This window comes from Mustela lutreola, chromosome 13, assembly GCF_030435805.1.
Source record: "Mustela lutreola isolate mMusLut2 chromosome 13, mMusLut2.pri, whole genome shotgun sequence".
NCBI classification, from domain to species: Eukaryota; Metazoa; Chordata; class Mammalia; order Carnivora; family Mustelidae; genus Mustela; species Mustela lutreola.
In genome coordinates, this window is record NC_081302.1 from 37998145 (window position 1) to 38012737 (window position 14593).

Consider the following 14593-nt stretch of genomic DNA (forward strand, 5'->3'; position numbering starts at 1 on the left):
TTTTGCTTGAGCCCACAGTATACTTTTCAACCATTTTGTTGCATGAAGTTAAAATATGTTTATTTATTGTTTTTCTTTAAAAGAATATAGAAGACATTATTTATCTATCATATTGTTGAGGGACATTTGGATTTTCACAAGCCTTGGCAGCTAAAAAAATTATTTCTGCAGAAATGCATAATTAAAGATATATATACACCTGAGTTTGGAATCATTGTGTCATATACATAAATTTCATAATTTGGTAGATAATGACACAGTGTTTTTCAAATTTGTTGTAATGATTTAGTCTTCTACTGGAATCACATTTTATTTGAATCACATCTTCATCACACTTAGAACAGTTATAGCTCTCTTCAAATTTTAGAAACATAGTATCTATGTGTGGTTATTAATATTTCATGGTGGTTTTATTTTGCATTTATCTGGTTACTCATTAAGTAATACATTTTAAGGTGTTTATTAACCATTTGAATATCTTCTGTTTGGAAATGTCCAATTATGTCTTTTGATTCATTAAAGATCTTTATCCATTGTTATGTCAGCCCTTCACTGGTTATACGTGCTGTGAATATCTGCTCCACTTGTTATTTAACATTTATTAGTATTTTGTTCAATGAAATAGTTAAAAAAAATTCAGAAAAGAGACTAGTCTGATTAGTATTTATAGCTGATGAGCTGATGGCATCCTGATTAAGAAACCACAATCTTAATCGTTCCTTCAAGTGTTCATTTAAAATTTGAATTTGGGAATTTGGTAAAAATAAAATAATTCACTAATGAAGTAAGTATTTAACTTAAACCATTGAAATAGCTTTTTCTTTAGTAAATTTAGATATATACTTTCATTTTCTATGAGAATGGCAGCTTTGCATTTTGGATTGTGAAGATTTAGATCTCCTAATTGAAATCTCTAGGTTATAAAAGTTTATTTGTGGCTTGTTCCCTATTATTTAAACTGGAAAAATATATTGGAAAGTGATGAAATGTGAATTAAAAATTCAGTATTGAGGGTGCCTGGGTGGCTCAGTGGGTTAAGCCTCTGCCTTCAGCTCAGGTCATGATTTCAGGGTCCTAGGATTGAGTCCCGCATCGGGCTTTCTGCTTGGTGAGGAACCTTCTTCCTCCTCTCTCTCTCTGCCTGCCTCTCTGCCTAATTGTGACCTCTGTCTGTCAAATAAAAAAAATAAAATCTTTTAAAAAAATCTGTACTGAAAATTGATATTATAGGGGTGCCTGGGTGGCTCAGTAATTAAGCGTCTGCCTTCCGCTTGGGTCATGATCCCAGGCTCCTAGAATTAAGCCCCGCATCAGGCGCCCTCTCTCACTTCTCCTGCTTTTGTCCCCTCTCTCACTCTTTCTTCCTCTGTCAAATAAACAAAATCTTAAAAAAAAAAGAAAAAATGATGTTATAAACTGCACTTCTAATTGTGTGTGTGTGTGTGTGTGAAGAAAATAATATAATGGGAAGACTGTATATGATATATTGTGTTTTTCTTGTGTCAGTTGCCAAATTAATATCCTACTAGATTTTTTAGAATTTGGGTTCATTATTTAACATGTTATGTTGTACATATATAAGCTGAACGGGTAAAGTTAACTGAACATAGACTTGATTTTCTTTAGATTAGATGTTTTGTTTAAAAAATTAAAGTCTATTTCACAGGATGAGTTTGCCCGTTTAGTTTGTATTACTACAAAATTGCCATAACTTTGATTAGTTTTTCTACTTTTATATGTTCTCACTAAATACAGGAACCTTTATTAATTGAAATGTGCTTTTTAAGAGGACATGCACTTACTTGGCACCCTTTCCATGGAACTAAATTAAATCCGATGACATGTTCTTCGACTTCCCGGGAGTGGTAATTTCCCTTAATAAGGACACTCGCTACTAGTTAGGAGAGGCTCAAATGGGACTTAAGGGTCCACAAGGAGCTCAAAGGTTGTGGATTCCTTTTTTTTTTTTTTACTTCCAGGACTTCTGTCACCAATTATCTACTAACCGCAGAAGTTTCAGCACTCTGTAGGAGACATTTAAAACTGAACTTAGTTCAGAATTTTTGGTTATACCTGTTAGGATCTGTAAGAAAGTGCCACTTCTGTCTTCCTTCCCATTTATCACTTCAACAGCTCTCCTACCCGTGTGACACAGACTAGTGAGGTGGGAACAAGTTCCTGCCTCCAGAAACAACGTAAAATATCCTGTTCTATGGCAACAGTTGCATTTTCCATTCTCTCATATGCTATTTTTCATCATTTTTAAATCTTTTTGATCATCTAATTGTCTATTGAGACTACCAGTCATTACTATGTTGCTTTAGAAAAGCTGGAGAATTTTTTTTTTCTTACTACTATTTTAATGAATCATTATTGACTTATTCAACATAGGAAAGAAAAATTCCTTTTTGGGGGGGAAAATTATTTTTACTCAAATATCATCTATATTCAAATATGTGATAAAGAGATCTCTGAAGAAAATGATTCTCTTGCTTATCCTTATAGGCACTTTTGTTTACAGGGGTGAAAAAATGTTAATTTATATTCATTTGTCAATAATAAAATTAATACCTACTAAAATGTATATCAGGAAATAATCTAACAGGAATTTCTGGAAGGTTTTATAAAATAAATGACATCATTTATTTCATAGGCACCAACTAAAAAGTGCATTTGCAGTATAATCCTGCAAAATTATTGATTGGAAAATTAAAATAAGCTTGATATATCTTGATATAAATTATTAAAAAAACATAAATATAAAAGGTATAGAAAAAACAGAGAATGATGGTATAGAGAATCTGAAAGACTAAATAATTTCCACTGTGACTCCTTAAGTGACTAGAGCCCCATATATTCCTCCTCAGCTATCCTGCTGAACTCAAACCACCTAACCACGTATCAGTTAGACCATAACCACAATTTGCTTCCTCTACAACTTGCTCCATGATTTATGTTGCCTAAATTACCCAGTATTTTCTTAAGAGTTTGATTTTTCAGAAAAACAAACAAACAAACAAAAAAACCTAACCTCTGATAAACATTCCTAAATGTGTTCTATAATATCCTTGGTCCCCCAGTCCCTTCAGGAACACTCAACTCATCATCAATCTATTCTCATGATGCATTGTTTTCATGAATGCTTTAAGTGCCTGAGCTACCAGTTTGGGGGTGTTTCCTTCCTCAGACAGAGGAAGCTTCAGCACTGTGGCTAAGAGCTCAAGGTTCATAAGCAAAGGCCAGACTCCCATATTAAGTAGTTGTTTCATTTTGGTTGTGTTATTTTTATCTCACTGAGTTTTCCTTTCCTTCCCTGGAAAAATCAGATCACATTTTATTAAACGATTAATAAAAATATGTATTGTGTTCCAATTCTTCGCCAGTTAAGTCTATTAGATGTTGGGTATGTAGTATTCACTCAAGTAGATGGAAACCTTGACCACATTGGTGGTAGACATCAATGAGAAGAACATGAGAGTTTTCCATGTGAATCTTACACAAAAAACTCAGATGTATGAATAAAAAGCCATGTTTCTTTATTGACCTGAAATCATATTGAAACCGACTTTAAGGTCCTATCTTATAACAAGGACAGGGAATTGAATCTAATGTATTACTGGGACCATGCTCCCTTCTCTAGGGCTTCACAACAATACAGTTCAACTATGGCGATAAAAAAGGAGGTTAATTGTCATATCCTTATCCCATTATGGGTAACTTTGATGTACTCCCTATCTAGGCTCAGTAATACCTCGAGGTTACAATAGGCTGTTGCTAATGTGCAACCTCACATTCACCAATCTTTTCTAGAACATTTCAAACCAAACCATGAGATCATCTATCTGAAGTTGAAACCACTGCCTCAGGTCTCTGCAAGGTAGTGGTGTCTGGGTATTACTATCATGGGAACACCATTCTCTATCAGACCTAGAATAAATCACCACCGATTCTCCTATTCAATCTTTTCTCTCCTCAGAGGCACTCATCTGTCTCTGTTCTCTATTAGCAAAGTTCTTAAGGAACTTAGTTTTCCAGAGAATAAAGTAAGAGATCCTATTTTCTGAAAGGGTCTTTTTATTTTCTTCTCTACAATCCACACCTTAACATCATTCACAGAACAAAGCACATCTGAGTGAAAGAGAGGCACAAATGTCTGACTGATCTGCTTCAAAATAAAGAAAAAAATCATAGAAACTTAACAATTAGTATCTAACATAATATTGTTATCAAGTATTAATAATACCTTAATATGTAGTTAATATTTAAAAATACTTTAAGCAATAAAGAATGTCTTTATAATAGAGAGTAACATGATGTTATGGGAAAAGCTGTGTATTGTATGGGGTTTCACAGAAATAATCTCTGAAGAGATGACATTTATTAAAAAAAAAAGATAAATGGGGCACCTGGGTGAATCAGTCTTTAAATGTCTGCCTTTAGCTCAGGTCATGATCCTGGGGTCCTGGGTTTGAGTCCTGCACCGGGGTCCCTGCTTGGCAGGAAGCCTACTTCTCCCTCTCCCACTCCCCCTGCTTGTGTTCCCTCTCTTGCTGTGTCTCTCTTTGTTAAATTAAAAAAAAAAAAAAAACCTTTAAAAAAAGATGAAGTTTTCTGTCTTTTTTAAAAAATTTTGATGCTATGTGAAAGGCTGAGGACAGAACAGCTCAAAGTCTTAGAACCTCTATGTTGAAGTTTTCTAAACTGAGAAAGAACTGAAAATGACCAGTGTGATAAGTGTATATTGAACAAAAGGAAAGAATGGTTGGAAAGGGCACTGTGAAGATAAATAGGGCTCAGGTCATAAAAGATCCTATAGAATATGGAGACATAATTTTGATTCTATGTCCTGGGAGAAGATAATTATATGTTTAAGTGGACAAGTCCTATTATTTTATTTTAATTTTTAAAAAGATCACTTTGGCAGCCAGGGAGATGTTTGAAATAGAATAAGAGAGAAAGTTGGAAGATGTGATAGGAAGTTCCTGCAGATGCCCAGGCCAGAGATGAGTGTGCTGGGGAGAAAAGATAAGGGATCCTTTTGCAGTGCCCTTTGGATCGCACAGTCACCACTTAAGAAACCACCTTACACCAGTTAGAGTGGCCAAAATGAGCAAGACAGGAAACAACATGTGTTGGAGAGGATGTGGAGAAAGGGGAACCCTCTTACACTGTTGGTGGGAATGCAAGTTGGTGCAGCTACTTTGGAAAACAATGTGGAGATTCCTCAAGAAATTAAAAATAGAGCTTCCCTATGACCCTGCAATTGCATTACTGGGTATTTAGCCCAAAGATACAGATGTAGTGAAAAGAAGGGCCATCTGTACCCCAATGTTTATAGCAGCAATGGCCACGGTCACCAAACTGTGGAAAGAACCAAGATGCCCTTCAATGGACGAATGGATAAGGGAGATGTGGTCCATATACACTATGGAGTATTATGCCTCCATCAGAAAGGATGAATACCCAACTTTTGTAGCAACATGGACAGGACTGGAAGAGATTATGTTGAGTGAAATAAGTCAAGCAGAGAGAGTCAATTATCATATGGTTTCACTTATTTGTGGAGCATAACAAATAGCATGGAGGACAAGGGGAGATGGAGAGGAGAAGGGAGTTGAGGGAAATTGGAAGGGGAAGTGAACCATGAGAAACTATGGACTCTGAAAAACAATCTGATGGTTTTGAAGGGGCAGGGGGTGGGAGGTTGGGGTACCAGGTGGTGGGTATTATAGAGGGTACGGATTGCATGGAGCACTGGGTGTGGTGCAAAAACAATGAATACTGTTATGCTGAAAATAAATAAAAAATTTAAAAAAGAAAGAAAGAAAGAAAGAAAGAAAGAAAGAAAGAAAGAAAGAAAGAAAGAAAGAAAGAAAGAAAGAAAGAAGGAAAGAAGCAATACAGGGCTCCCTCTCCTGGTTGGGTCGGGCTTTTATGTGAGGAAGCGATGGAGCTCACGCCCAAGAAGCCAGAGGAACTAAGCTGGAAAGGGGGTCACTTCACAGAGCTGCCAAGGTGGGCATGAGAATCAAACTGCAAAGCAACAACTGTCCCAACAACCTGTTGAAGGAACTTAGTAAGCACCAGCTCTGGAAAACCATGTGTAATGTTACCATTGTGGTGGAGAGCCTCTCCTTCCTGGCTCACAAAACAGTGCTGGCTTGTATGACTAGATACTTCTGGAAACTTTTCCTGAATATTGGGCTTGATGCTACCAGGATCTGTGTGGTGGACATTATCACCCCTGGCAATGCTGAGAAGATTCTGAGCTTTATTTACACATCAGAGCCTGGACAGACCCAATCAATGTTGGGGTCATCTATATAGTAACTGAGTATCTGGGTGTGGAAGATCACTTCACCTTTCCTGACCTAGAAAGCCCTGCTGTGGCCACACCCTGAATGAGCACCAGTGGTACCCAGAGCTGTAGGACAGCAGAACTCACTCATTCCCTTTGAAGAGTGGTGGGATGATGGAGAGCAGTTTGGTCCTAATAGGAACTCTGTGTTAACCTAGAGATGCTGGAGGAAGCCATAAAGAGGAAAAGACAGATATTGCCAATGATGCTAACCATAGCCTAAGTCTGTTTCAGTGGCCATGGCCACCCTCTTCTGACCATGATGCTCTTGCTCCTTCTGTGCTTCTTACTAGGATAATGAACCAGCCAGTCACAGTCAGCATGGCCATCCAATCAGCACAAGCTCCTGGAGGCCATACAACGTTGAGAGCAGTGGAGACTTTAGTAAAAATAGTTTCTTTCCTCCTGACAATGCAAGTAGACATCACTGAAATAACTAATTTGTGTGTGAGCAACAGCAACCACTGCAAAGATCCAGGCTTTGGGAAGATGGATGAGATCCAGCTGGATGAGCATCCAGCTGGATGACCTAGGGGTGATGGCTGGCAGTCTAAAGACCCCACTGGGGAGACAGGCATAGGTGAGGAGGTGATTGAGTTAAGTGATGCCAGCGAAGACGAGCTGACTTTCAGAGAGAACGATGACCATGAGAATAAGGCCATGCCCTGCCAGAGGTGCAAAAATGTTCTAGAGCACAACATTCATTGGATCCGACAGCATGCTCGGGACCATGTGGACCTGCTGACAGGCAACCACAAGTTTTGGAGACCCCACTTCTAGCACCGAAACTCCCGGGTTACCCACGTTCTAGTCCATATTGGCGTTTTCCTCCATTCTTGTGACCCATGTGAAACTAAGTTCATTATCAAGTGGCAGCTGACCACCCACCAAAGGTATGGAATATTAGAGAATATCATCGTCCACCCCAATGATCCCATGACTGGGCATCCAGGTTTGTTTTCAGGTGCAGCCTCCACGGAACTGGAATGCACTCTCTGTAGGAAGGCACAGGCCAAAGATCTCCACATGGTCCAGAGCCACATTTTTGACCATCTCCACTTGGAAGATGCCAGGCCTATGGTATCTGTGACCAGTACCACTTCTCCTCTGCAGCCCCAGAGGACACATGTTCTTTCACCTGGGCATTCAGTCCTCTACTGCTCCCTCTGTGTGATGGGCTTTGTGGTCTGCCATCTCCTAGAGAAGCACACGGCTGAGCACTGAAGCCTGGAAGATGTCCTCATCTCTGCCACCCGTGCAGCCGGAGCTTCAAGACTGAGGGTGCCTATCATGATTGTGTCAGCAGCACAAATAGAGCAGTGGCCTTAAGGCATGGTTATCGCACTCAATAGTTCAGAAGTGGAAGCTTCCATCGAAGGAGTTCCTGAGTGAGGAGCTGGCCCAACTGCAGGGCCACCTGGGAACAGCAAGTATATACCTGCAAGGTTTGTGGCAAAACCTTTGCACATGCAAGTGAGTGAGTGAGTTCAGCTACCTCTGGTGGCTCCATAGGTAAGAAGCTTCCCAGCGTGAGGGGTGCCACAAGTGCTTCTGGGGCCACTGGGACCTCCAGTGTTGCCTGGGGATGCACTCGGCGGTTCTCCTGTACTGCAGTGCAGTCTGTGGCTGGAACGGCTCCACCTCAGCTGCGTGAGCAAGCACATGGGTGTGTGTGAAGGCAGCCTCTTGCTCGACTGCCTCATTAAGCAGAACTTCTTGTACCGTATCCATTGCTGAGAGGCAGAAAAGAGCCTGGACCACTGATTGGATCTAAGCAGAACCAGGGGAGCACCCACCTTCCCCAAACTTTCCAGTTTTACTGATAGGTTCTAGACTTCTAAGAATCCAACCAACAACCTCACTGAATAGAGAAGGTGTCAAAAAGTTTTCACTGTGGTGATTGCCACCAGATTTCCAACTGGGGACACCAGCTATGAGGAAGATTCTGGGGACGTGGACATTCAGAAAAGAGGAGTCAGCAGGACAGCTCATTTCAGGTTCCAGGCCCAGCCCTTAGCTGGGAGAAGATGGGCTGGAGGTGCCTGCTTGTTCTCAGACTCTACTCTGCTGATTGGACAGTAAAACCTTTCTGCAGTTAGATCCAAACTGGGGTCAGAAGGCTGTGGGATGAATCCTTGCCAGCCAGAAGAGCATCCAGCAGTGCAAGCTGAAATGGCAGCCTGGATGGGCAGTAAGGGAGTTTTCTCTTTTCTTCTCAATTCCAAAGAAACATGATTTTAAGCAGTGACATCCCAGCATGTCAGGCCTTCTCTGTGGGGTAAAGAGGACAGGGAGCCACTGTGATATAGTCACTTGTCTGCAGTGGTTACCTCGACTGAGTTTGGTTGTCCTGGTGGAGAGGTGGGGATGCCTCTGACAGCAGCAGCCTTGCCTTAATTTACATCCAGACTCCCACCTGGGAGCATGTTTGGTCTGTAGTGCAGATGAGAAGACCCCATGAGCTGGTAGAATAGTGGACTGTGAGCCCTTCACGATTAAGGGCCAAGGAACTGGTGGTGTGTAGAGGGATGTGCATTCCGTTTTTCCCCTTCAAGTAGCCTGTTGTTTATTTTGTGCTAAATGGGCAGGAGCTTGTGCAATTCATCTTTGACCTGTTGAAATTTATCCTGATCTGTCATTGCGTCCCTGCTAGAGGGTACTAGTGGACAGCAGCGGGCTCAGGCCCTTCCTATGTGATGGGGGAAAGCGTCTACCCAGTCTTTGATGCTGTATGTCTCTGTTCTTCATTGACTTTTGAGGAGGTCTTGGCCAAAGAAGACTTGAGGGGGAGGGCCCTTGCATCCCACATATTCACAGGGTGGCACCGCAGTAATACTCTACCTTACCCTGCTTGGCTAAGCTCTGGGAGTCCCTGGCCTTGAGCTGGACACTGCCCTTGGTAGGACTCGTTTGGTAGGTTCCCAGGGCTGTTTCACAAACAAGTGGTTTTAATGAATTCACAAAGCCCTTTTGTACATGAATATTTATGTTTGCTTTTGTATACATATCCCCCAGCATCTCTTTTGGATAAGTGGCTTCGGGAAAATGAATTTCTCCCCAGCAAGTAGCCATATTTGGGGGGATAATATTGACCTGAGATTTGGGAAGCATGGGCTAGAACTAGGGAAGGAAGTGTCAAGTCATTAAACAAGCAAATTCTTGACTTTCTCTCCAGGTGGTCTCTTGCAGGATAAATCCAGAGAACCTGTTAGGTAATACATACAAGTTCTAGAAAGTTGGGGCTTGTTGAATTCCTGACCTTCATTACTGTTCCTTCCTGTGATTGAGTAGACTGGGTTGAGGGCTAGGTTGAGGGAATCAAGTCATGGGAAGGACATTTTTGTACATTTTTCTAATCTTTCCTAAAGTTGGAAAGCCATACTAAAACATACAGGTGAACCAGATCTCTGTCCTTGTTGGATTTGCTCCTCTCCCCCCAGCCTGAAATTGATAAAACCACCAAGTTGAGGTGCATGGCTCTCTGGTGGGGTGAACGGTGCCTGAAAGGATTTGTGTCAGTGGCCACTTTCCATCATGTATCACCTTGATCACGTTCCCTCAGGACAGTCTTGTCAGGAAAACAGTGCTGAGACTTAACATCCGTGACTAGCTTCTCCCCTCCTTCGCCACACTGAGCATTAGAGATTCAAGAAAGAAAATGTGTAAAAGATGACAGTCACATATCTGCTACGTTTTCAAGCCTGAGTGGTCCCTCCCAGACGTTTAGTGAAGACTGCTTTTTGAATAGTCAGATCTGAGAGAGGTGACACCTACCGGAACACAGGCAGGTGACCGAGAATGCATCCATGAGCTGGAGAAACCCTTTTCCTTGAGAGGGCATCATGGACGCTGAATGGTCTCTATACTTAACCTGAAACTGTGAGTTTTCCCTTTTTGCCAGTAAATCAAAAATCAAATCCTTGAAATTGAACTCCTGAAACACTAAACAAAAACTGTACCCCTTGATTCTCCTGAAGCCAGCTGGTTGATCAGTGTGGTCCCATGTATTGCTATCAGAGAAGTAATAGGGTCAGCAGCTCAAGAAGTTCATTGAGCAAACCCTGTTCCTCTACATATCCCCATATTCTCACTTGAACCCTCCCTCTGTTTAGAGTCCTGTTTGCTGCCTCTGACTCCAGATCACCTTTCTCTGAATTGCTTTACTTGAAAAACTATACTGTGGCAAAGGGATTTTGGGGTAGCTGGTGGAACATATTCAATTTGTTTTGTTTTTTAAAAAAATTTTGTTTTGTTTTGTTTTCATTTTGTTTCAACCTTTCTTTTATTTAATTTTGCTGCTCACACCCCTGCCCTGGAGCCCAGATGAACATTGTCTTCTGCTATATTATTCCAAAGTTCTGTTTGACCCTTGAATGTCTTTTTTCCCTCCCTTTCCTCATTTTATTGTACTGTACTCAGGACCAACTGCAGAGCCCTTTGTTTAAAAATTAAGAATTTCGGGAAGGCAATGGTAGAGCATGCAACCATTCCCAATTCTATTCCTTAAGGGAAAAAGTAATCTGGGAAAAGCAGCAGAGGTTGCTTCTGCCAGAAGAGGAGATCTGTGTCCTGCCTCTCCTATGACTGACTGACAGCTCACTGATATCACTGCACCACTGGAAATGTCTGCTGTATCCTAATATTTGGTCCTACATTTAAGACTTCATGGAGTCTCCATAGGTTATAGCTAGTTGGAAAGAAAGAAGGTAGGGGTTGGGCTCAGGGGACACCTAAGAACCAGGAAATTGGTTAAAATTTCTTTTGACTTTCTTCTCTTCTGATCTACCTGTGGTCTTTTATCTCCAACAAGTCCTTGGACCTACGTACCTTCTCCCCAGTCAAGTTTTGCTACTGATCAATTTTTTTCCTCTTGGGGCCTCCCACTCTGCCCTATTCTTCAGACTCCTCAATTTTGGAAGTACATTTAAATCACTGGATAGATGAACACCGATTTTGTTGACATGAGAGTGAGTGGTATGGAGAAGACTGTGTCCATCTAGGGACTCCTTATTCCTATATCCTGCATTGATTAAGTCAGAAAACCCAGGGCACCGATCATCTGTTTCATTGTGATCACTCACCATAAACAACATCAGAATGAAAATGAAACTGTTTTGATTTCCATGTTTCTATAACACCCTTCCCTTGCCCTGCCTCCCCTCCCCTCTCATCTCTACTGGTGAAAGCCTCTCATGAAAACCAAGTAGAGTTGTTAAGGTCTAGATGTTTAAAATCTTTGTAAAAAAGAATCAATACAACTCTACCAACGTCTGATGATTATTACTGGAGAGTATTTTATTTTCAGAATTAGAGAAGCTAATGAATCTTACACAGGAAAGAAGGAGTTATTATTATGGCTAGGAGGTTATATAAACATTCCTTGATTGTTTATATGGATTTTTAAAAAAGATTTTATTTATTTATTTGAGAGAGAGAATGAGAGAGAGAGAGCACAAGTTTGGGGGGTAGGGAGAGGGACAAGGAGACCCCTTCTGAGCAGGGAGTCCAATGTGAGGCTTGATCCCAGGACCCATGATCCCAGGATCATGATCTGAGCCAAAGGCAGATGCTTAACCAACTGAGCCACACAGACAGCCCTGTTTCTCTGGATTTTATGCTACTTGCCAACTTTTTACAATTTGCAATTTTTTTTTTACATATATATTTGTCATAGTATTTAATTTAACACAGTAAAAACATTTATTAAAGAAATTTCCAAAACTGTAAAATCTTCATGTACTTTAAAACACAAATTAACAATCCTTCATGCCATTTATGATTTGGAGTCTACACTATATGAAAGCAACAAAAGTAAGATTTTTTGTTTCAATTAAAATTCTATTATTCTTAATAAATGCCTTGAAATAACCACATTATCAACTAATATCTTGAACTATTAGCAATGTTTTGAAAACATGAGAGTATATATTCAAATATTACAATCTTTATTTCAAAAGGATTACCATGTAACAAATATAAGCACATTTCTATGTTTATATTTTGTGATAATGTATAAGAATTGGCATGTAATTAGTATATAAGAGATTCTTTATACTAAAAATCAAAGGCTAAAAACCTGTGGAATAAGTAATTAATGATTTATAGGGAATATATGAACATTTACGTTATGACATGAGATATTTCCTAGATGAGAGCATTAGCTTCAAGGCAAAAATGGAGGTCTTAATGGCCTGTGGTCTATAACCTAAAAAACTGAAACAACACTTGTCTCATTTAGAGGTACTAAAAACAACTTAGCTTTTCAAATTTGGGTAAAATGTTGGTTCCAGTGTACTGATATAAGTCATGTATGAATATTGTAAAATTCAGAGTAACCACTACAAAAGTATAAAAACTAGTATTTTCAAAACACTAAATAAAACAAGACTGAATCCCAAATAATTAAATAAATAAATAAATTCAAGAAACATTCAGGAAGGCAAAAAAAAGAGAAACAGAAAAACAAGAAAGCCAAGAAAAAAATTTAAACCCATAATAAAATCTCAGACCTAAGTATCACCAATCAATAATTACCTTATATGTAATTGACCTGTATATGTTAATCAAATGACAGAGATTTGCAGAATGGTAAGAAAAAAATACCACCACATTATATTCTGCCTTCACCACCTTTGTTAAATTAATTCTTAAAAATTTTATTCTTTTTGATAGTATTATAAATGGAAATGTTTTCTTAATTTTCTTCTTACATTGTTCACAGTTACTGTATAAATATTAAATTGATTTTTCTATGTTCACTGACTATCTATGTTTACCCATTTGGATGGAACAGGTAAATTAAGTCTGCACCACCTAAGTTGGGTGGGACTTCCCTCAAATAACTTGAGATTTTATATTGGTGACATTGGAGAAATCACAAAGTTATCTAAAAAAGCTGATTATGGAGTTGCCTTTGTTTTTAGATAATTCTTTAGGCAATTTCAGATTAAATGCAAGAGCAGAGGTAGGGAGACTATTTTCTTAACTAGACTAATGTATTAGGCCAGACAAGAAATTATAAGCAACCAAGTCAAGATAACAGCATGAGAAAAGAAAAGTTATTTCTTGGGAATATTAAATGCACATTTATATTAAATTTTTAAATTATTTTATCTACAAAAGATAATGTTAGTGATGCACCCATTGAGAAATGAGTAAGTCAATCCATACATTCATAATACTGTGGAGACCTGCACGGAAAATAATATTGAGGTGAAGTCTTCAAAAATAAAATGGACCATGATTTCTATTATAGTGGTATATTCAAAAAAATTGTTGATAACGATGTTATGAAGTCAGAGTGACACTAAAAATGTCTCTTAGAGGGGTTACAAAAGCAACAGACACCACTGTTTTCTGCTTTATTGCTCAGCATATTAAGCTGCAGGATGGGAGTACTACGTGCTGTCAACCTCTAGGTTACCTGTCACAAGACACGCCAGCCTCTGTGCTCTGATATTTCCTTTACTCACACAGCAATGTCTAGACACGGTATATTGTATGTATGTTTTTAAATCCTGAATTCACTTACCCTATCTCATATTCTTGTGTTAAAAAAAAAAAAAAAAAGAAGGAGTCAGACCATGGAAAATGCTAGTACTTTTTCCTTGCTCATGGTTTGAAAGATTTTTAAAAGTTATAAAATGTGCACAGGAGAGCCTACAGAACACCACAGACAGAAAAAGTTCTAGATGACCATCAGTGAAAAGCAATATCAACTTATTGAAAATGAATGGGACTTAATTCCATGGAGACAAGCCTGACAAATGCAGTGAAAGAGACTCAAGGAGAAATAAATATCAGGGAAGATGGACCTGTCTCACTGAGTCATGTTCCCACTGTTCAACAGCCTTGAATAAAAGTGAGTGGATCCTTCTTCATTTTTAATATTCAGACCTTGACCAGCTTCAAAAACCCATCCCATGTGTATATATTGGTTCAATTATGAGCATAGTGAAAATTGGAAAGTGTCCTATTAACCATCTGATTTTAAATCACCACATTGAAGTGTGCCTAAGAAGTAAAAGGAAATTTAATGAAGAGAGGCATAAATAGTAATCCTTGCCCTGAATTCATGAAAAACTGGCAAATATTTGGAGTTACTGATACAAATAAGAAGGAAGCATATTGTAAACACTTGAGACCACATCTGAAACATGAAATGCAGAAGACACTATTAAGCAGAATGTTTCTTTCTTGATGTCAATCCAATTTATTTATCACTTTTGAATGCTT

The 14593-nt window shown here is 39.1% G+C and overlaps 1 pseudogene; it reads left to right on the forward strand.

Annotated features, from left to right (window-relative positions):
- Positions 1 to 1836: 1836 nt before the first annotated feature.
- On the forward strand, positions 1837 to 8122 carry LOC131813599 (zinc finger and BTB domain-containing protein 39-like; annotated as a pseudogene).
- The last annotated feature ends 6471 nt before the right edge of the window (positions 8123 to 14593 follow it).